This window comes from Balaenoptera acutorostrata, chromosome 20 (genome assembly GCF_949987535.1).
Source record: "Balaenoptera acutorostrata chromosome 20, mBalAcu1.1, whole genome shotgun sequence".
Classification (NCBI taxonomy): Eukaryota; Metazoa; Chordata; class Mammalia; order Artiodactyla; family Balaenopteridae; genus Balaenoptera; species Balaenoptera acutorostrata.
Window position 1 is genome coordinate 59,015,134 of NC_080083.1, and position 22,260 is coordinate 59,037,393.

General features: G+C 48.4%; 1 long non-coding RNA gene across 3 annotated transcripts in view; it reads left to right on the forward strand.

Moving 5' to 3' along the window:
- Positions 1-22,260, forward strand: part of LOC103015049 (uncharacterized) — a 158,083-nt gene that overhangs the window by 45,534 nt on the left and 90,289 nt on the right. The window lies entirely within an intron of this gene.

The following is a 22,260-nucleotide window of genomic DNA, read 5'->3' on the forward strand; positions in this document are numbered from 1 at the left end:
TGTCTAGGAAAATGCCAGCCAAGGAGAGCGTGTGAAACCTTTGCTGGGGGCAGAAGGCAGCAAGGAGGGGGCAAAAGAGGAGGCCAGATCGATGTACGTGAGCTGAAAAAGCATCGAATGAATGAACGGAACTGGGGCGGCGAGGGGCGTCCCGGGCATTGAGAGAATGGCGGAGAGAGTGAGGAGAACTTCGTGGGAACCCAAGTCCGGGAGCCCTGGGCATGCAGCACCACGGTCCTTAAAGGCGAGCCTCCTGCATTCCATGGAGGTGGGTATGGGGGTGGAGGGAAATGGGGAGGTGGGGTACCTTGCAGGTTTGGGGGACGTGATGGCAGGGACTGTTGAGAGTGAGCTGAGGTCAGGAAGGCGGGGGGAGAAGCTAGCTGATGGAGCGCCGGATAGAACAGTGCAGATTTGTGGGCTCAGGTAAGGTGGAGGCTGTGGGTGGCTAAGCAGGGAAATGATGTGATCACAAAGGGAGCAGGGGAGACCCTGGGGAGCTGGGCATGGATGGACGGTCCCAGGGAGACCAGCTAGACCTGGCGTTCTTTCTCCTGAGCCTGGGCACCTGAGTCAGCCTCAGCCCATGTTTCCCAGGCTGCATTGCTCTCTGCTCGGGGGCTGATTCGTTGCACCAACTCTGAGCCTCACCCTCAGAGCCTGACTCAGTGGGTCCGGAACCAGGCCTGGGAATCTGTATCGAACACAAACACGTGCTTGTAATGACCCAAGGGACCAGTGTGACCCCCCACGGGGATGGTGATTACATACACCGTGGGGAAAGCATTACATTTCCCAGAGGATAAATTAGCAAGACCAGTGGGGACTGAGCGATGACAGGAGGAGGAAAGTAGACAAGGACAAGAAAACAGTCTCCTAATTGTGTAGCAGGAGGTTGGCAGTAACATGGATGGATGTGGAGAAGAAAAAGCGGTTACCTGGCACAGACTTTACACAGTTTTCTGGGGCTGGTCAATCAGAGGAATGCTGCAGGCCAGAGCATCCTGATTTCAAGAAATATGACGGTCCTTTTTGATGTGCTTCTGGACGAGATTGAAATTGTAGAGTAGATACTAGAAAATTTAAGTGTATTTGCATCCCCCAGTTTGGGTGGGCTGGTTTTGAACCATGTGGGAGTCCGCAGTGGCTGCTGGCATCTTGCTTGGATGAAGAGTGGTGGACTTTTACAGAGATGGCCCCAAGCCAGGAGGACATTCGGCACACCAAAGAGGATCGCGTTCCAAACGACCACAAAGGGCAGGAATGATGGGCTGAAAGTAGCAAGACAAAACTCAGCAATGTTGGGTCCTGCATTTGCTACAAAATCATAAATGTGCAAGGGAGGAAAAGGGCTGATTCTTTGGAAGTCAGTCATAGGGTTGGAACACTAAGCTGCATTAATAGGATCACAATGTTCAGATAATGGAAAGTAATCATCTATTCTGGGCCACACAGAGTACTAAGAGTACTTGGTTATTTTGGGGTCCTATACATAGGAGTGTATTTGGGGGAGTGGAGCCAGGACAGTCTGGGGCAGGTGCTGAAAAATCAGGCTGTGTAAGAAATAGTGGTCCTATTGTGGTCATCCGATCAGTATTGTATGTTGAATGAGTGAATCACCTGGAGGAAAGGGAATCGAAGTGAGAATAGCCACGGATTTTGGTATTTGAGAGCCTGCCATGTTGAGAACAGCATATTCGTTCTACGTTGTCCTCTAGTGCAGGAAGAGGACACTTTTGTTAAAGTTCTTGAGTGACAGGTGTCAGCACACTTTGGGGAGAGCTTGATTGGTGAGGATCTCTAGTTGCTTTTATCATTTTCAGTCTACCATCTTGCAAAAACCATCCAAACAGGACATAAGCTACTTGAAGTGAGTTTCAGTTACTCTTTTTCCTCCAGATGGCTTGCTGGTAGAACCAGCTTAGACAACAGGAATGTGGGGTTCAGGGGAGGAGAGGTGGGAGCTTGGGAAATGAAGTAACTGTTGATTTGGACCCTTTTAAACAAACAGCTTGGCTCTAGTTGGGCATAAAATAAACCTGTGGTGATTTTTTTAGAAAATCTATATGTATACATGTGTGTCTATTTTTTACTAGGGAGTAATATATATAAAATGAATAGGGAGATTGGGATGGACATATACACACTACTATATACCGGGTTGGCCAAAAAGTTCGTTCGGGTGTGTCTGTCAGGTGTGATGTAAAACCCGAACGAACTTTTTGGCCAACCCAATATAAAATAGATAATAAGAACCTCCTGGTGGATGGACCTAGAGTCTGTCACACAGGGTGAAGTAAGTCAGAAAGAGAAAAATACATACCGTATGCTAACACATGTATATGGAATCTAAAAAAAAATGTTTCTGAAGAACCTAGGGGCAGGACAGGAATAAAGACGCAGACGTAGAGAATGGACTTGAGGACACGGGGAGGGGGAAGGGTAAGCTGGGACGAAGTGAGAGAGTGGCATGGACGTATATATACTACCAAGTGTAAAATAGATCGCTAGTGGGAAGCAGCCGCATAGCACAGGGAGATCAGCTCGGTGCTTTGTGACCACCTAGAGGGGTGGGATAGGGAGGGTGGGAGGGAGGGAGATGCAAGAGGAAGGAGATATGGGGATATATGTATATGTATAGCTGATTCACTTTGTTATAAAGCAGAAACTAACACATCATTGTAAAGCAAGTATACTCCAACAAAGATGTTTATAAAAAAAAAAAAGAACCTCCTGTATAGTACAGGGAACTCTATTCAGTACTCTGTGATGACCTATATGGGAATAGAATCTAAAAAAGAGTGGATATATGTATATGTATAACTGACTCACTTTGCTGTACAGCAGAAACTACCACAACATTGTAAATCAACTATACACCAATAAAAGATTAATTAAAAACAAACCAAAAAATAAATCTTAAATGTACAGCTCAGTGAATTTTTTCCATATGTATACCTCCATGTAACCACCATTCAAGTCAAGAAATAGAATATTTCCAGCCATCTGGAAGGTACCATCTTGTCCCTTCTCAGTCAATAACCGCGCTCTCCCTTAACCACTATCCGGTTAACTGTACCGTTAATGTGGCAGAAGGGAAGGGTTACACTCTCCCAGCTAAATGGTCCACAGACAAACCCGTCCAACAAAGAAAGGAAGGAATATTTTCTTGTGGAGATGTGGCTGTGTTTGGTTGGAGTTACAAATGAAGCTTGGTGGATCCTAGGACGATTTTGTGGCTGAAATATTTAGACACTGCATTTTAAGAAAACTTTTTACTCATTTGTAGACTTTTATCTGGCCAGGTTTCCATCCTGAGGGTTTTCCTTTCTACTTATCTGACAAACCATAAATTTTCTTTCCTTTAAGGGCAAAATCAGCCTTCGAGCACGTTTATGGCCCAAGTTTTAAGAGCCGGCTGCCCTTTCGTGCGTGTATCTCTGGTTAAACATGTCTTCTTTTTCTTGGAGCGGACTTCTTAGAAAGGGGCTAAAGATAATGTATTCCTCTAGAGAGAACTCCTGCCTGCCCAGCGGGAGAGAGGATGCTTGAAAAACCTTCTTTGTCAGCTTTGCCTGGCTGGCCACGTTCTAGAAGTCTTCCTCCTGGCTGCACGGGGGGTCCTTCTTTATCTATCCTCAGTTGCTTCTTCCTTCTTGGTTTTTAATTCATTCTCCTCTGCCTCCTTTAAAGAGTGGCAGTTTTCTGGACTTTGGACAGTTCATGTGTAGCAATCCACGTTGATTTTCCTGAGTCTGTTTGTTTCCAGAACTGAAGGCTGCTTTCCAGTGAGCTGCCTGGTGATTGGTTGGTTAGTTGGTTTTAGCTTCCCCTTGAGGACACAGTCTCAGAATGCCGGGGGAGACTTTGTGCCCTTCACATTGGCTCCTGTCTTGTGTTGGGGCCACTGGTGAAAGAGTAATAGGCACCATGACTTTGAAACCATGTCTGCTGGGGGAGTTTCCTTCCTGCTTCCTGCCCTATCGGGGAGAAGGTGGGTGAAACTCAGATTACCCTTTGAGCATAGAATTATTTTTCCCATTATGTATTTATATAATTGTGGTAAAATGTACATAACATAAAATCGACCATTTTCACCATTTTCCAGTGTATATTTCAGGGGTGTTAAGTACATTCACATTGTTATGTGACTGTCACCGCTGTCTGTCCATCCACAAAACTTTCTCATCTGGCAAAAGGGAAACTCTGTCCCGGTTAAACAACAGCTCTCCATTCCTCCCGCCCCCTCAGCCCCTGCAAGCCCCTTTCTGCTTTCCGTCTCTAGGAATTCAGCTACTCTAGGTGCCTCGTATAAGTGGAATCAGACAGTATTTGTCCTTTTGTGACTGGCTTATTTCACCGAGCATAATGTCCTCAAGGTTCATTCACACTGTAGCCTGTGTCAGGATTTCCTTCCTTTTTAAGGCTGAATAATAGATCTCATTTGGAGCATAGGGCTTTTTTTTTTTTTTTTAAATGAAGTATAGTTGATTTACAACACTGTGTTAGTTTCAGGTACACAGCAAAGTGATTCAGTTATACACATATATATGTATATATCTATATTCTTTTTTCCGATTCTTTTCCATTACAGTTTATTACAAGATACTGAATAGAGTTCCCTGTGCTATACAGTAAATCCTTGCTGTTTACCTGCTTTCTGTATGGTAGTGTGCATCTGTTAATCCCATACTCCCAATTCATCACTCCCCCCACCCCGCCTGCACCCCACCTGGCCCCTGAGCGTAGAGCTTCTAATGCAGGTGCATCATGGACCCAGAGTCTTCCTAATTTCGCGTGTATGAAAAACCTACCATGTTCCTGACCAGGCAGCTGGCGTCTTGTTGGGGGACTTCCAGGTGTGGGTTAAGTGTTTCTGACTTCCAGTGTGCCTTGCGCAGAGAGCTTTGAGGTGTGGTCTGATCCTTCCCTCTTTTGGCCAGCCGCCTCTTGTCGATTTCCAGAAATGTGATTAGGATTGTTTTCCTGGGTGTAAAGGCCACATGCGGGGACTTTGTTTGGGCATCAGCTGCTGACGAGGCTGGTGGGATGTGGGATCATTTCCTTGTCCCTTCAGTTAGTGTTGTTGGAAGGCTTTGGCTGGGCCGTGGAAGATATATTTTTTGAGAGGTTTAAGTCTCTAAAACAACGTTTCAAGAAATCGAAAATACCCAGCAAGATGAGTGAGCCGAGTGCTGGTCCCAGCTTTTCTGTGAATTCATGTTGAGACTCTGGGGAGGTTCATCATCGTGCCTGGTGCTCAGTTTTCTCCTTGGTGACACATGGAGAATAATCCTGCCCTCCCTATGTCACAGAGGTCACTATGGGGAAAGATGCTTCAAAGCCCAGAGACTTTTTTTTTTAATTGGGGTACAGTTGTTTTACAATGTTGTGTTAGTTTCTATTGTACAGCGAAGTGAAGTAGAGTTCCCTGTGCTATACGGCAGGTTCTCATTAGTTATCTATTTTATACATATTAGTGTATATATGTTAGTCCCAATCTCCCAATTCATCCCAGTCCCCCCTTTCCCCCCTTGGCGTTCCCATCAGTTTGAATGGAACTCCCAACCCCTCTCCAATCCCAGGATCTTTGTAACAGAGTGTGTGCTCCCGTTACATGCATTTATCCATCTCACTGTTTCCTCTAAAACGCTTAACCTTCCAAATTTGTTCATCTACTCATCAAATATTCATTGACTGTTTCCTGTGTTAGGCGCTAAATTAACATCCTAACGAGAGAGGGGTGCACAAAATTTCAGACATTAAACGTATGCTGTTCAAACTTTTTTGTGGGGTGGGGAGAAAAAGGAGGATTCTGTGAAATCATATCGGCAGATGATTATAATGCCCAGAGGTTTGCTCGGACTTTGTTTCCAATCCTCATCTCCCTCTCCCCGCTAAAAAAAGTTGTTTGACTCTTTGAACAGTTTTTTTGTCCCTTTTGGATGAGTTTCCAGCATGTTCTTGGCACTCACAGATACTACCTTGAGGGCTTAGAGGCAAACGACCTATGTCCCCATGGCTTTCTCTACCAAAGGGAAGAATCAACGCATTATTGATACAGAGCTTGGTGGTGACTGCGGCGGGGGTGGGGGTGGGTCGTGTAGATGACTTTCGGCAGATATTTGGTCCAGGGGTCCCCGCTCTCTAAGGAAGAGGCTGTCTGAGCCCAGGTATTCCAAGTGCATTTTGCCAATGGCACCTTCCCCTCAGGACTGAAACTGCAGTAGCCACAGGTATTTCTTAAACTACCAGTCCTGCACTAGGTAAGACTCACATGATGAATAACCAGGAGGCAGTTACAAAAGATGCGCTTTAGGTGTGGCTTCCATCCCTGTTTGGGGAACTGAGATCTCACATGCTGCGGATGGCGCAGCCAAAAAAACCCACAGAAAACAAAAAAACAAAAACAAACAAAAAACAGAAGACGCGCTTTCCTGAGTAGGGATGATGATTGCATCCTGAAGATAAAGAGGTGGGACAGAGATTCATGGGAGGGCTCCTTTTGTGAGATGATTCCTTGGCTGGTACAGCAGGAGGCAACTCTCACTGGTGTGCCGCTCCAAGTTATGGAACGAGAGGAAGTGCAGGGCCCTCGTAGATAAGCTGGAGAGCACTGGACAGAGCCTTAGGAGACCTGCCTCTACCCGCTTCAGCCTCTGCTTCCCCACTGGTGAAATGAAGGAGGTTGACCAGATGCCCCTGTGGTTCTTCGCGGGAGCTTCTGATTCCGACCCCACGTTTCCAGCAGTGTTTGCCAGTTCAGCTCGTGGGCACGCCACCTCAGGCCTGTAGCTAGGTCTCTGGTCCACACCTTGGGACCCGTTTCAAGAGAGTGTTTAATACACAACCCTCTAGACTCTTACAAACCTTTCTGGGTAACACTTACTTCATTGCACTTTTAAAAAATGAAAAAGAAAGAAAACGCTGCTTAGCAGACTCACGGTAATCAGGGCTGACAGATGTCACTCAAAATTTTATTATTTAAAGCCACAGTGATTTTCCAAATAACCTAAAAATATATAATCCAACCTCAAAATAGTGTCCTGTAACAGAGGCCAGTGAACCCTGTAGGAAATGAAGTCAGAATCTTGGCACCCCTTACGTGCTGGTTCAATGGCTTTGAGAACTTTTACGTTCTCCGAGAAATACAGGCACATGGAACTATATCAAGTAGCTGAGTGTGTCTGCCAAGGTGTCAGAGAGTGGGGGGTGGTTTTGGTGACTTACTCTGGTACCTAAGCCAGGGCGACACCTCTTTTATTCCCCATAAGGAGCTTTCTCCCCATTCTTTGAGAGCTTGGGTGGAGATTGAACAACCTTCATACCTTTTAAAAAATCAAGCACCTTCCAGTCTGTAAGTTGTTCTGCTATATTCGGCAGATCACATTCTCAATCTGGGCAGGTGGGTAGTAGAGGCAGTTGTCAAAGGAAACTAAAATGTGTTGGGGACCTACTATCACTAGGCAGTGTGGTCCATTCAACCCTCACGTTATTTATCTATTCCTATTAGTTGTTTAAGTATGTATTCAATAGTATTGCTATTTATACCAACTACATGAACACATAATTAACCCTAAAACAGCCTTGGGAGAACTATGGTCCCATTTTATAGATGAGGAAGTGGAGGCAGGTTCAGGAACCTATCCTGAGTATCATAGGTAAGAGATGGCAGAACAGGAGTTTGAATATAGATGGATAAGTTGGAATTTTGGAGCTGGCATGAATTTCATTGCTGTCTAAATAGCCTGAACCGGCAGCCCTGGGACAGAGGGTGGGACCAGCAAGGCTGTCTTTCTAGGACTGAGAATCTCAGAACTGACTTGCCTTGATGTGGGAGGTGGGACATGGGGGCATTTTGCCCTGTCGTGTGTGCCCCGGCCTTTTCAAGGAGCTGTTCCTAGGTGGCAGCTCCTGTACCACATCCGTCTCGCTGGAAGTTATCTCTCCAGATCGGTCTCCAGGAAGCATCTCCGGGTGGCTTCCGAGCTGGGGGAGAGGCAGGCCCGGCTGCCAGCATCTGACTGGCCGTTATTTGGTTTTCTCTGACTAGATCTTTGTTTCCGTGAAACCATCAGCTGCGGAGGCTATCGGGGCCTCATGCCGCGCTAGCCTGGTTAAGTAAACAGTGTTGGAATATTACCTGTCTGTTAACCTGTCAAAATTGCTTTACGGGCCCCTTTTATCTTCCCCCCCACGGAATTTCCCCTGGAGTTTTCTGCCTGCCCTCCTGCATCCTGCAAAGCTGCCTCCACCCCTGAATCATTAAATATTGTCAGAGTTCCGCCACTTACTGCTGCCTTGTTTGCCCAGCGCAGATAAACCGTTGTTGAGTCTGTGGTGCGGACCGAGAGCGCTGGGCTCCCAGCCCCAAGAAAGTCACCACGATGCCCGCCAGGTGGGCGGAGGCGGGGGGGGGGGGGGGTGGGGCTCGGGGCCTGGAGCTGCCGCAGCCTGTGGCTCTGATGCCTGGCTGCCTTTCAGGCCTCTTCCTTTCCTCGCTGCCCACTCCACCCTCTCTCTAAACACGGGCTTTATAAATTGGAGGATCTTAGGGGAACGTCCAGTTCTAAGCCTCAGAGAGCCTAAGATCTGGCTCCACGGTTTGGTCTCACGCTTGACTGAATAAGTTCAAGCGCTCTTCAGAGTTTCACTTTTTCGCCTCCAAATTACGGTAGAATACTCATAGCATCGAATTTACCCTTGCGATCAGTGGCACGAAGTATATTCACAATGTTGTGCAACCTTCCCCACTGTCCAGTTCCAGAACTTTAAAAAAAATCACCCCAGAAGGAAGCCTCACACCCACGAGCAGTCAGCCCCCCTCCCTCCCTCCTCGTAGGCCCTGGCAACCACCAATCTACTTTCTGTCTCTGTGGATTTGCCGGTTCTGGGTATTGCACGTAAACAGAGCCACACGCTACGTGGCCTTTTGTGTCTGGCTTCTTGCACTTAGTGTGATGTCTTCAAGGTTCCGGAGATTCACTTTTGTCTTCTGCTCGGGGGCGGGGTGGGGGGGACCCCCTCCAAAGGACAATGGGGCAGTTGCTGGGGGTGTCGGGGGTCGTCTTAGCTTGGTCCTGGGAGGCTTGAGCCTCTGATTGCTCCATCAGCGGTCTGCTACTACCTGAAACTTTCCACTGCCTCCTGGGGGAGGTCGTTTTGATTTTCATGGAACCCTCCAGGCCCTCCCTGTCTGCCAGGCTGGGCAGAGGCATGTGGGCTTCAGAGTCTGGAGCTGTGGGGCTTGGGGAAGGCTGCGTGGGGAGGGGGCCCTCCTGGGCAGCTTTCCACCCCTGTGATCCGGCCAAGTGCTACTATCCTTCCATCCTGTGGATCGGAAATCTGATGGATCCTAGGACCAGTTCCTCATCAGACACCAGGGCTCCGCACAAAGGGTTAGAAGAGCCCTCACTTGTCATCAGAGAGTCCGTGTAACAGCGTTAGGCATGTGGGCTTCGAGTCAGCTGGGCCTTTGAGTCTTCCCTCTGCCCTCACCTAGCTTCGAGCCCTCGGTTTTTCCACCTGTAAAATAAGGATGACAGTGCCCATCCTTTAGGTCTGTGAGGACTGTATGAGGATTAGATGCGCTAATAACCATAAATCACTGCATCGGGTCTGACGTTTAGGATGTGGACAGTAATTGGTTATTGTTAACAAAACATAGGATAAAAAAATCAGTGCACTTTTCCCTCCCTCAGCTCCCCATCAACTTTCACCATTCTAGACTTCTGGCAACTTCTGGAAAGTGCACAGGGTTTTAGTGTATCGTTTAATTAGGTACATTTGCTGGTTTTCAGGATTCTGAAAAGCTCCAAACTCAGATCATGGTTTGGTCTGTGACAAGGAGAAAACCTTGCTTCTATAGAAATCAGCCACAAAACAACATGTCCCCGTTTCTGCTTTTTTTTTTTTTTTTCTTTTGCCACCTTTTTGGGAATTTCTGCCATTCTAAGGCTATTCCTCATTCCTGTTTCCATTCCAGTAGGCCGACCCCAAGGATGTTGGTGACATGGCACTCATTAATCTCGTGTGACACAGGTGGGGTCTGGAAAGTGTGAAAGAGTTAGTATGCATCCCGAGGGCCCAGGCCTCACGGGTCAGGGGGGAAGTGGCTTCATTTTATTTGCAGCAGGTTTAGTGTAATTCTTCGAAGTTTCTTGAACACCTACTACGTGAGCGTGTGAAGCAGTCTGTGAGATGCTGGTGGGCACGTGACCTAGGGTTCCATTGAGGGCTGTTGTGGGTAGTGAATGAGGTGTGAAAGTTCCTTGCTGGGTTCCACGTCTGTGACTCATTTGCCCTCAGCCCGTGTGTGTCTTGCAGTGCAAAGGGAAACAACAAGGTCCTACTGTATAGCACAGGGAGCTATATTCAGTATCCTGTGATAGACCATAATGGAAAAGAATATAAAAAAAAAGAATGTATGTGTATAACTGAGTCACTTTGCTGTACAGCAGAGATAGGCACAACATTGTAAATGAACTGTACTTCAATAAAATGAATTTTTTAAAAAGGGGAGGGGGTGGGCCGCTCCCTGCACAGAGCCTGGCTCTCACTCTTGGCTGGTGCTCCGTGGGCCTTTCAGGGGAGCTGGGCAGACACAGGTCTGGCCTTCCAGCTACAGGGTCCTCAGAAAGATGTGTCCATTGCTTTGCTTGGCCCTTGGGACTCAGCCCACTTTTGTTCCCTGAACGAAAAAAAAAAGACCCCACTTCAGTCAAGCAAAAACATGCCGATTTCCTTCTTTTTTCTCTCTAATAATGTGTGTGTGTATATATGTGTATTTTTTCTTTAGGAAGGATGAACCTATAGATACTTTCGTAAAGTCAGGTTTATTAAGTTCTAATTGACATGCAGAGAAACCCACCTTTTTTTGTGGTTGAGTGGATTTTCGTCTTTAATGTCAGGCTCCCTTCCTAAAATATCCCCAAGATTTCAGTTTGGAGCCTAGCAACTCTATCTACCTACAGACTTGAGTACCTGAGAAGGCATCCCTCCATGTACTTAACCCTTGAGATGACACTGTTTCAGATAATGGAATTAGAAAGTGGTCCTAGGGAGACGGATAAAAACGGGTAAAGGGATTTTTCTTTTCTTTTAGGGAAATTGAGTAACAGTTGCTAGGTCTTTGCCCAAATGTCTTAAGGAACATGCTAAGCAGAGGAGGTCTGAACTAGAGGAGGTAAGTTGTATGTCAGCAGGAAGGGTTCGGGCAGCCTTGTCCTAACTCCCCGAGGCTGGCCCGGCTGTGCGCGGGTACCTGGAGGACCCCTAAACCGCGGACAAGCAGGGATCCGCGGACGGGGAGGGTGGGCGTGCAGAATACCCTTGAGCGAGCTGCCCCCTCGCTGGGTGACCTTGTCGTTTGCCTGCAGGAGGCTGAGGCTCCTTTTCTTCTTCAGCCCTGAAAGGAGGTTTCTTGGGGTCCTGAGCTCTGGGCAGAGACTGCGTCTTCTTCCCCCTGAAGCCTGAGCCCCCCACTCGCTGTGACGTGGGGAGTGAGGGAGAGTGGTCCCGGTGCCTTCCAGTTTGCTGGCTCAGGGCTCAGGTTCCTATGGATTTGGTGTCCCGTTGCTTGGAAACGGGTGGAAATAGGCCAGTTACGATCTAAGTGGGGCAGCTGGACTTTGTGGGCCCACCAGCTTGGAACGAGGCTTCCTGCCCTCACTTTGCCGGTTCCCTCACTGCTCCTGCGTCCTGGCCGAGGAGGGACGGAGCAGAGCTCTCTACACTCAGGTGAGCTGCTTCAAACGGGAGAGGGAAGAGAAGGAGTCAGGAACAGTCTTTGCTTTCTCTGCCAGTTGCTTGGCTCCCTCCTGGGGTCCAGGCAGGCGATTGTCTTGCCTTTCAAGCCCTTGGGAGGATGCAGCGAGCCTCCCGTGTGCGGTGTGCACCTCGGGGATGGTGGTGGGGATGCAGCAAGCCTGATAAACAGAAGGGAGGGAGCTTTAGGAGGCCCGAGAGAACAGCTTTCTCTCCTCCCAGCAGCTCGCGGGCTCAGAGCCACAGCCTGGCTGAGCGATAGATAGAGCCTCCAGCTTCTCCGGGGCCAGGGCTGAGTCACCACGAATCTCCCACAGAGCTGGCAGCGGCTGCTTAAAGAGACCCAGGACTGAAATAAAGGGACTGGTTAGAGGTTTTCCCTGGAATCGGGCTAGATCAGGGAATGCAAAGGGTCAGAATCTATCAGAATCTTCCGAGATTCGGGGAAAGCCCAGGCCTGTCTGCCGGGGAAGAGATGAGGGTGGGTCTCTTTGGCTTTGCTGAGGGAGGGAGTCTTCAGGGCAGGCCCTGTGGGCTTTAGCCTCATCCCTTTATTTTAAGCGGTCCTCCTAATAAAGCAGGTTAACATTTATTGAGAGCTGCCATTCAGCGAAGTCCTTAAAAACGCAGTTTCACATTTAAGCCTCCCAGTAGCCACATGGAGATGGGCCCATTTTACAGATAAGGAAGTCGAGGCTTCCAAGGATGAACTCACCCAAAGTCAAGAGCAGATCAACAGTTGCTTCTTTGGGTTTCACCTCTACCCTTGCAGGCCAAGTTCATTTGTCAGTGAGGCTGGTCCACCTGGGTTCCCAACCCTCCAAAGGCTCTTTTCAATTTGTAGCCGTAGATGCGTTACCGCGTCTGTTAGATTAATGTCGGTCTCTCGTCCACTGGACTGGGGAGGTGGCTGGTTTTCTTCCACGCTGTGTCTCCAAAACCTGGCACAGAGCAGGTTCTTTAATTGTTAAATGTGTGAATGGACGGATGATCCCAAAGCTCCTGCAGTCCAACTTTCTGCCATCTGGTAGACCCCAGCCTCCTGCCTTGGTTGTGTACATGCAATATAAGGCCCTCTGCACATGGGTGGCCAAGTTCAGCTCCCTCCCGGGAGATTGGCAGAGAGCGCAGCCACGTCCTGCCCAGCTCCCAACCAGCCCACGCCATCTGTTTGCTACAGCCTGAAGGCTTGGGTGGCCGGTCCAGGGATGCCCTGGTTCCCCTTGCCCTCCTCTCACTGCTCACCTCTTGGTAGGCACAGTAAGGAGGGCCGGCAAGAGGGACCCAGGGGTTAAACCAGTCCTCTTCTGGGAGGCTGGAGGGGATAGGGACAAACTAGGAAAGGACACTGGACGAACCGGCCAAACCAAGTTCAAAGGCACTGAAAATGCTCTGGAGTTCTTACAGACATTTGCTTACAATGCAAGTAAATACGTACTTGGAGTGATTACAGATGATATGAAGGAACAAGGAACTGACGGTCTTTAAAGGAGGGGCACGGCTGTCCTTGAAGTACGCCTTCTGGGTTCTCTGACCTGGAGACACGGGGAGGAAGGGGATGTCTGGGGTCCTCAGCCCCCTTCTTTCCAGCAGGTGCTTCCAAGCCCACTCTGAGGTCTGCAACATCCACCCCGCCCTTGACTGGAATAAAACCCCTGAGCAAGGGAATATGTGGTTTTGTTTATGCTGCGGCACGGCCTGGGGTGGCGTTCTGGATCCAGGCTGCCGACGTCTGCGTCCTGGCTAAGGCGTCGGTGACCCAGCCAGTAGAGGGACTTACAGGAAGTTCTCTGTTTCCCTGGTTCCCTCCTCCCTCTGCCCTCAGAGGTGTCATTTCTGTCACCCCTGTAAGAGGTTTGTCTTTTATGCTGGAGCTCTGCATAGTGCCATAACACCGTGGATATTCCTAAACGTCAGGCTTAATTTGCGGCAAGTTTTATTTGATCCCAGCAGCATGTTTTATTTACAGTACGAAGGTCTGTCTGTAGTTCCTCTTTCTGTTGCAGTCTGTGCCTCCTGAGCACACATAAGTATTCACAATTAAAAGAAAACAAACACAACACTGAGGGAGTATTGCTTATAGCTCGGGGCTTTGGTCAAGCTTCATGGAAGTGTGGTCACTTTTTGCAAATTCCGCTTCACGATCCAACACACACTGATACCCTCACGTGATTCGAATCCTAAGGTCTGATCTTGTAATGGCCTGAGTTTTAATTTAAGGTTGATAGGTTGAATCACCTAAATGTCAGAGATCTCCAATTTGGCCTAAAAGGACTCCATTAGCAGAAATGGGCTGCTTCACCCTGGAAGACACGAACAATGGTGTTTTGCTTTCTAAGGCTTTGTTTCTCTGTGCAGTAACTCCTTCTTCTTGAATGACTACAGTACTTCATCAGCAAACAGGAGAAAACGTCTCCTCTGTTTGAAAGCCTATTTTTTTTCTTCCTCATACTCAGATTCTATACGCTGTTCCTCAGCTGAAGTCTTCTTCTCCATAACGGCCAGGGGCCCATTTGGGAGAGGGGGACAGGAATGTCCTCTGCGCAGACCCTACATCCCTGCAACCAGTTAGATTTTTCTCTTCCCTGGGCAGAACCTCCTGTGGTTTCTGGGTGGAATTCAAAAGTGAAATGGGTTCTCCCAGCCACTCAAGCAGACCTACAGAGGCCCCAGGGAGATAATAAGTCCAAGAGTATGGGCATTGTTCTTCTGTGGGAAATGGACCTGGCATCCTTAGCCTCAGAGACTTGATCCCTCCTGACCTGAAGGTGTGGCCTTGACCAGAGCGACAAGATTGCAAACACTGGGGTGAAGGAAATAGCTCACGGGGCAGCCCTTTCTCCTCCCAGAATATTCTTAACTTCCTGTTGTTTTTAATCAGTTGCCTTTAGAGAAGAGACTCTTAGTTTAAAGCAGTGTTTCCCCCTCTAAGAGGTTGTGTTGTGTATTAATTCAAGCTGAGTTTGGCATGGAAGTGCGTTCCCTCTGACCAGTAGCTTGTTTTTTCTTTTGCTTTGCTTTTCTTTTCTTTTTGCAAGCCAGGATGGCACTTAAGAATTCCCCAGCGTGGGGTAGGTCTCCATTTCTCTGAACTTAGCCTGTGACCTTTTTTTTTTTTTTTTTTTCCTCCAGTCATCTCAAATATATAACATTTTGCTGTGCACGGGGACAAAGTGTTTTGCGTTGAAGGATGGAGTCTCCAGATAAAATATGGGCTTCTTTTGGAAGAGAGACCATGGCCACGGTTAGCATGCTGGGCAGGTCCCTGGTTCAAGCTCTCTTTGAACTGTTTCTAGATAGGCAAGCAGTTTTGTAATCACTACCCTTCCCCCTGTTCCTTTCACCACCAGAAGGAAAAAAAAAAGGCATATAACTTTGCTGACTATCAAATCCTTTTGTCCTTCCTGCTACATGCATTACTGCACAAGCCGGCTCAGAGCTTTCCCTTCTGGGGAGTTTCAAGAGACACTACAGGGCGATGAGAAGGAAATTAAACTCAGTGGGGATTGCCCCGTACCCCGAAAGTAACTCCACAACTGAAATGCCAAAGGCCTGAAAATCTCGCCGTCCGTCAGGCCCAAAGAGTGGGGCTGGTTGGAATGGGAGAGAATGAAGGTGTAATTTCGGGGTGGCTCTTGAAAATGATCAGTCTGGTATTGGGGGGGAAATGACTGTCTTGAAAGTCCATTAACTCTTTCCCATCCCATGGTTGCCTCTCTAGAGTATGGAAGAGTTGGTTTACCAAGACAGTCTTTTATGGTCCCAAATGAATCTCAGTTAAAGTTACTAATCTATTGGCGGGGAGGCAAGTGGGTTCAGGCTTTCAGGAGGAGAGTGTGACCCAGTGAATGAAAAGCCCTGAAGGACATACTCTTGACCTGCTCTCAGTGTACTAGAAATTCATCCTGATGCTATCTCAGGCAGGTGTGCCCAGCAGGGATGTTTGCCTGTCCTACACTGATGGAAATGCCCTTCGAAAGGAAGGTATCACCCACTGATAGAATGGTAAGCTAGGGAGCTGTTGAAAATGCTGTTGGACATCTATGTTGATACAGAAATATGTTCATGACGCACGGTTGAGAAAAAGCAATTTGTTTAAAAACTATACGCGTGTACTACAAGGTGGTACCCCAGGCTGGATCCTGGAACAGAAAAAAGACATGGGTAGAAAAACCGGGGTGATCCAAATAAAATCTGTGTTTAACAGTAAGGTACCGATGTTCCTTTCTTAGTTTTGACAGCTAGCCATGGTTATGTAAAATATTCATGACATTTTATCCTTCATGGGTGAAGGATACACAGGAACTCTGTACGACCTTTGCAACTTTTCTGTTTATCTAAAATTATTCCAAAATAAAAAGTTTAAAAAAAGCAAATGAGAACACTTAAAATTTTGGGGAGGATTTTCAACTAAAAGATTAACAGACTACCTCTGAGTGCTGTGATTATAGGTGATCTTAATTTTCTAGTTTACGATGAGAGTTATTTTAGGTTAAAAAAAATCAATAAAGCTCATTCCGTCTGGCAAAGGAAAGTAGCATACGAATATAATTTTGTTGTTATCATTGTTCTGATCCAATAGCCTATCTCTCGCTCCATTAGATTTCAGAGAGTCCTGCAGGATTTTTAGTTCTTCCTTCTGGGTACAGACAGGCAGGCAAGATAGTCTATGATGAAGAGCATATGATGAAGTCTCTCTGGAATCAGAGAGACCTGTATTTGAATCCAGCTGTGTGGTCTTGGCCAATTACTTACTTTGTCTGTGGATCATTTTTTCAGAATCTGTAAAATGGGTTTTATGACCCTGATCTCATAAGGCCATTTTTTAAAAAATTTATTTTATATTTATTTTTGGCTGTGTTGGGTCTTTGTTTCTTGTGCGAGGGCTTTCTCTAGTTGCGGCGAACGGGGGCCACTCTTCATCGCGGTGCGCGGGCCTCTCACTGCCGCGGCCTCTCTTGTTGCGGAGCACAGGCTCCAGACGCGCAGGCTCAGTAGTTGTGGCGCACGGGCTTAGTCGCTCCGCGGCATGTGGGATCTTCCCAGACCAGGGCCCGAACCCGTGTCCCCTGCATTAGCAGGCAGACTCCCAACCACTGCGCCACCAAGGAAGCCCTCATAAGGCCATTTTTAAGAGCTAATTAAAGTAATACTGTGTTACTAACAGTGGATGCCTAGGTGTCTCTGTCTTTAAGAGAATCTGATGTTTGTTGTGTCTTACCCTGAATACATCTTTTCTGAAAACTTTTACACTAAGCATTACCACTTATATGATAGAAGAGAGTGTGAATTATATTTATTTGTTAATTCACTCAATAAGAATTTATGGGCTGTTACTAAAACGTTGAGTATTAGAGAATCATGATTTTGCTGTTCCCAGTTCATTCCCACCGTCCCGTGCCCTGTGCCCAAATAATCTTTGCGGGTTGCATTTGTATATGTTGTGCCTAAATGGGGCCAATTGGGAAAAAATCCTTCGTAGGTGTGATTTTTTTTTTTTTCTCTCTCCCTCTCAGCCCATTTTCTCTCATAAAGGTGCACTGACTTCAAATGTCCTTGCCCTACCTTACCTCTAAGTACTTGAGAAGTCTCCGTGTGTCCCTGGGGGCGTGGCTGTGGCCATCATCCCTTGTGGTGACTGATAAAAGATGTTTCCATAAACTCGCCTGTCCAGGAAGGTTGACCCCAGGATGGTCAACTCAGAGCCGGAGCCTGGTGCTTTCCTGCGGAGAATGGAATGTTCTGCCCTGGAAACCATGCCACCTGCATTCTGAAACCAGCCGGGCCACTGCTGACCTCTCTAGAAAGGTCACCAGAGCCTGTCCGAGCCTCCCGTCTCCTCCATAATAGCATATGGGCTGCTTAGTTTTCCTGGGTCTAATGTTCTGTGATTCTGGAACGTTTGGCAAGGAGAGGCACCATCCTCACTCACTCTCCAGAACACAAGACAAAAAACACCCCAACCAACATCAGAGGCTCAAAGGCTTTGAACATACCATTTAGGAAGACGTTTATTTAATATTGGCTAAAAATAGACTACTTTACCTTTGGAAAAAAAATTAAATAACTAGGAGGGCTTCAAAGCATTTCCTCTCCCCTCTGCTTTCCAGGAGGAGAAATATTTTTCAAAGTCGTTTGAATATTAAAGAGGAGGGCCCCAGAAGCCCTTGGTATCTGAGATGGAGATCAGTGAGTCAGTCAAGTATTTTTCGGAAAGTGGTTTTGTGCACAGTTTGAAACAGGGACCCTTCCCCTGCCCCATGATGTCCCTTCTTCCTTTCCCTTTTTTATTTCCTGCTTCAATCCTGTACGTGTGCCGAGAAACTTAACCCATTTGTTTCTGAATCATTTCCACTTAACTCATCAAAATGCTATTTAGTGAGAGGTATTTCAAGTCCAAGAGGTGCTGAATCCGAGGAACAGGAAATTGTATCTCGTGCAGAGTAACTGACTGCAGACGCAGGCTGCACTGACTTTGGTCCTGACCCAGACCCCGAAGTGAATCTCTACGTCGGGTGGCTTTAAACCCAGCCCTGAGTGCCTCTCCCAGGTCTGGCCTGCCTCTCGGCTCTCCCCAGCCTCCTAAATCTATTCTCCATGGGTTTGTGTGAACAGCTCTGAAAACTCACCACATCAATGTTCTTTTCACATGAAGCTGTTTGAGATGCGCTTCATCCCCCCACACCCCCAAATTTTGTAATGGAAAATTACAAATATGTGTACAAATGGAAAGAATCATACGTTGAACACCCATATACCCACTGCATCGATTCTATAATTGACTTTTGCTGGACTTGCTTTATCACATATCCAGCCTAATTTCCAGGCATCTTACTGTCCCATATTCTTTGATCCATTCAAAGTAAGTGACACGCATGCATATGCTTCCCTCCAAATACTACAGCATGCATATCATTAGCTGGAATTCGATATTTGGTTGCACGGTGTTTTTGGTTTCGTTTTAAGGTGAAATCTACGTGCACTGTTCCGCACAAATCGGACGTGTCCCATAGACACAGACGCTACCAGCACCCCAGCAAGGTCCCACATGGCCTCTGCCAGTTCGTCCCCACCCTCACGCTCCCAGTGGCAATGACTCAGCTGATTCTTTTTCTCCCCAGATTAGTTCTGCCGATTCTAAGGGGAACTTCATATAAACAGAGGCGTGCGGTGTGTATTCCATCCTGTACCTCTTACTCTTTTACTCCGCACAATGTTTCTGAGATCCATCCACGTTATCGCGTGTAGCAGGGGTCTGTGCCTCTTTAGCGCCCGGCGCTGCTCCATCAGATGACTGACTACCCCACAGTTCGCCCATCCTCCTATTAATGGGTACCTGCCCTCTTTCCAGTATGGGGCTTCTTTGAATAAAGGTGCCTTGAACGTTCTTGAACAGAACTTCTTGTGGACACATGTTTTCATTTCTCTTGGGTAAATAACTAGGAGTGGAATCGCTGGGTCACAGAGTAGGTATCTGTTTAGTTTTATAAGAAGCCACCAGACCTTTCCCCAAAGTGCCTGCAGCCTTTCACGCCCTGACCGACAATGTGTGAGTGTTCTGGTTGTTCCTCTTTAACATTTGGTGCTGTCACCTTTGACTGGTTCCGCCGCTCTGGTGGGTGTGTGGGTGGTACCTCGTGTCCTCACTCTTCGGTATGCGTGTTGCCTCTGCTTAGACACACTGTGGGTTGAGAGGGCAGGAGGAGGGATGCTGATGTAAGGATGACTTCCTGGGCCAGCTCCCCTCTGGTTTGACCTCTGAGGACCTCAGGAACCTTCCTTTCTCTTAGGAAACCAGAACTTTCTGATTCCATTTTCCAGTCTCGCTCTTGTGGATCTGTTTTCCCTCCGTAGAGGATAAACGTCTCCGTGGCAGGCACTATGTCTCCATCAGATTCCCAGTGCGGGGAGCACAGCAGGTATCCTCGGGGACTTGGGCAAGCACAGCTCACTCCTGTGACTCTAGGACCTTCTGCATCACCAGACCTAGCCCCTGAGACCGGGGAGGGCTCTTCAGGTCAGCTGGGTCCCCGTGTCCAGCAGAATGAGAGACACATAAGAGATACTCAATAAATATCTGAATACAGGGATAGAGTTGCCTTTTCCCTCTTGCAAGTTTTTTTATCCACTTATTCAGTAAGCGTTGTCTAAGGGTCTGCTGTTTCCACGGCGCTAAGCTGGGGGCTGAGGGCCGTTTGGAAGTAAATAAGCCATGGTGCCTGCCTCGGGTGCTCTGTCTGTTCGGAATAGAAGGTGAATGAAAGCGGCTGGACTTCCAGGCAGAAGGTGGTCAATGCTGGGCGAGGTTTGAGGGAAGGAAGTGCACACTGTCACCTGCGTGAGTGACCCGGCTGTGGCTTATCCCCGAAGGCCACATGTGCTCATCGGTGCCACGGGATCATCGTGGTCTCCACCTCACAAGGTGGTTGCGGGGATTGGAATCCCAGCCGAGAACGTCCCGAGCGTGACGCCTGGTACAGAAAGCTCACTGGAGGAGGGAGAGCTTGTTGCAGAATCATTGCGTTTACAGGTGTGTTCGATCTGGGACTCAAAAGCCATTCAACTCCAGTGGGTAAGGTGGATCTCTCCCAGCAAAGATATAAATTCCTTAAAAGCTGGGATCATCTCTTCCGATTTTTCTGGGCTCTCCCTCGAGTATATTGTCCCGAGTCTATGACTGCAGACCGAGTGTACGCTCCATGTTCAATGGAGATCCATGTGTAAGGGCTTTTTTTTTTTTTTTTTTTTTAATTTTGAAAAGGAAGCATAAAGCCCGCAATGGGTGTGGCCCTGGCTCTGCCCACAGACCTGGATAATCTCAGACAGGCTCTTCAAACCAGTGTTTTAAAATTACAACAATGGATGCTTCATAAGGATTTGATGATATTCTTGGACTCGGGACCCAGACTTCTCTTCCTGCCCAGCCGCGGGCGATTGGGGCTCACCCGGCTGAGTTTGGCCTCTTCTCAGTAACGACGATTGTAAATAATCAACTTGAGATGCCTACAGGGATGAGCCTTTGTGAAGGATGGAGTCACGGCCCTATTTCTAAAATAAGAGCGTGGAGAGAGCTGGTGAGCCGACAGGGATCGGAAATCTCCCTGCAGTTGGTCCTTTGCGTCAGGTTCACTTCGGCGTCGCTTCCCAGGGCTCCGCACGTCAAATCACCCTCCACCGTTTCTTCACCTGCCTTCCCCTCTGGGTCCTGTCTCCACAGCAGCCTTCTAACATCTGGGCCTGATGTGAGAGGCAGAGAACCGTCTGGATTCCCCTCCCGGCCTCCCTCTCCACCGCCCTTTTGATCCAAGATTGAGTAAGAGACATTGGCAAGAAACTGGGCAAGACAGCTCAATTGTTTGAACTTGCAGAGAGAGGGGGAGGTGGGTTCTCTTCTGCCGGTGACTCATGGACCCGGTCCCCCCTCCCCCCTGCCCTTAGAAAGCTCAAAACCCGATACAAAACCAGCAACAAACCACAAGAAAGCTGCCCCCTTGTCTGCACACACACTCAGAGTTCAGACACCCCTGGAGAGAGGTTCCCCAGGATGAGTTCCTTCTGATCTGCTTTGTATTTCCGGCTCTGTTCTGTGGCATCAACATCCTGTTTTAGGGGCTTGCTGTCTGGATGCAGGGTGTGATTCTGAGGGTTAGGGGACCGGGCCACCCGGCTTAAAAGCCAGGGTGATTGGACCGTGTCCCATACAGCACGCCTCCCCCCTGCCTATCCTGCTCCCCTCTGTCCCACCCCCCGGGGGGTGTCCCCTCTCGGCGGAGCTCTGAGAACAGCTTTTTCTCTGTTTCCTGGACTCGGAAGGCAGGAGCTGGGGTTCCCGGGCCTGCAGCGCGGGCGGATCATGTAACGCATCCAGGCTTCATTCCTATGCAGGACAGGTAGACTGCAGGCTCTGACAAGCCGCCGGCCGGGCTCCGCTGAGGCCTCGGCACCAGTGGAAATTTTAAAAAAAAGAACGAGCAGGAGGGAGTGAGCGAGAGAGAGAGAGAGGGATTATTTTGTTTCAACGTGTTTGAAAGCGGGATCTGTGGCCAGTTGGGGTTTTTTTTTTTTTCCCTCCCCCCACTTATTTACACAGTCTGTTCAGAGACACACCAGGGCCTGTTTGGATTGGGTGTTTGCTTCGGAGACCGGCCAAGGATTTCAGCTCTGCGTGTTGGCACTGCCATCTCGGCGGCACCAGGAGGCCCAGCCGGTCACAAGACCTCACGGGGCCTCCTCGCTCCCTGCTTTATCCTCCTTTCACCTCCTCTGCTTCCCCTGCTGCGAGTGAGGCTGCCCGCTGAGTGGACCTCACCTTCAGAACGAGAGCTTTCGGAGGCCAGGGCAGGGGTGCGATGGGTGGAAAAGACAGAGAGAAGGGCTGGGGTGCAGACCTTGGGATCGATGCTTTTCTAGAAGCGTCTGGATCCCCCGAGGGTCTGTGATGAAACTTGCACTGTGTGGACTAGTTCCAGGCTTGGGGAGGTAAGCGGTGGCCGG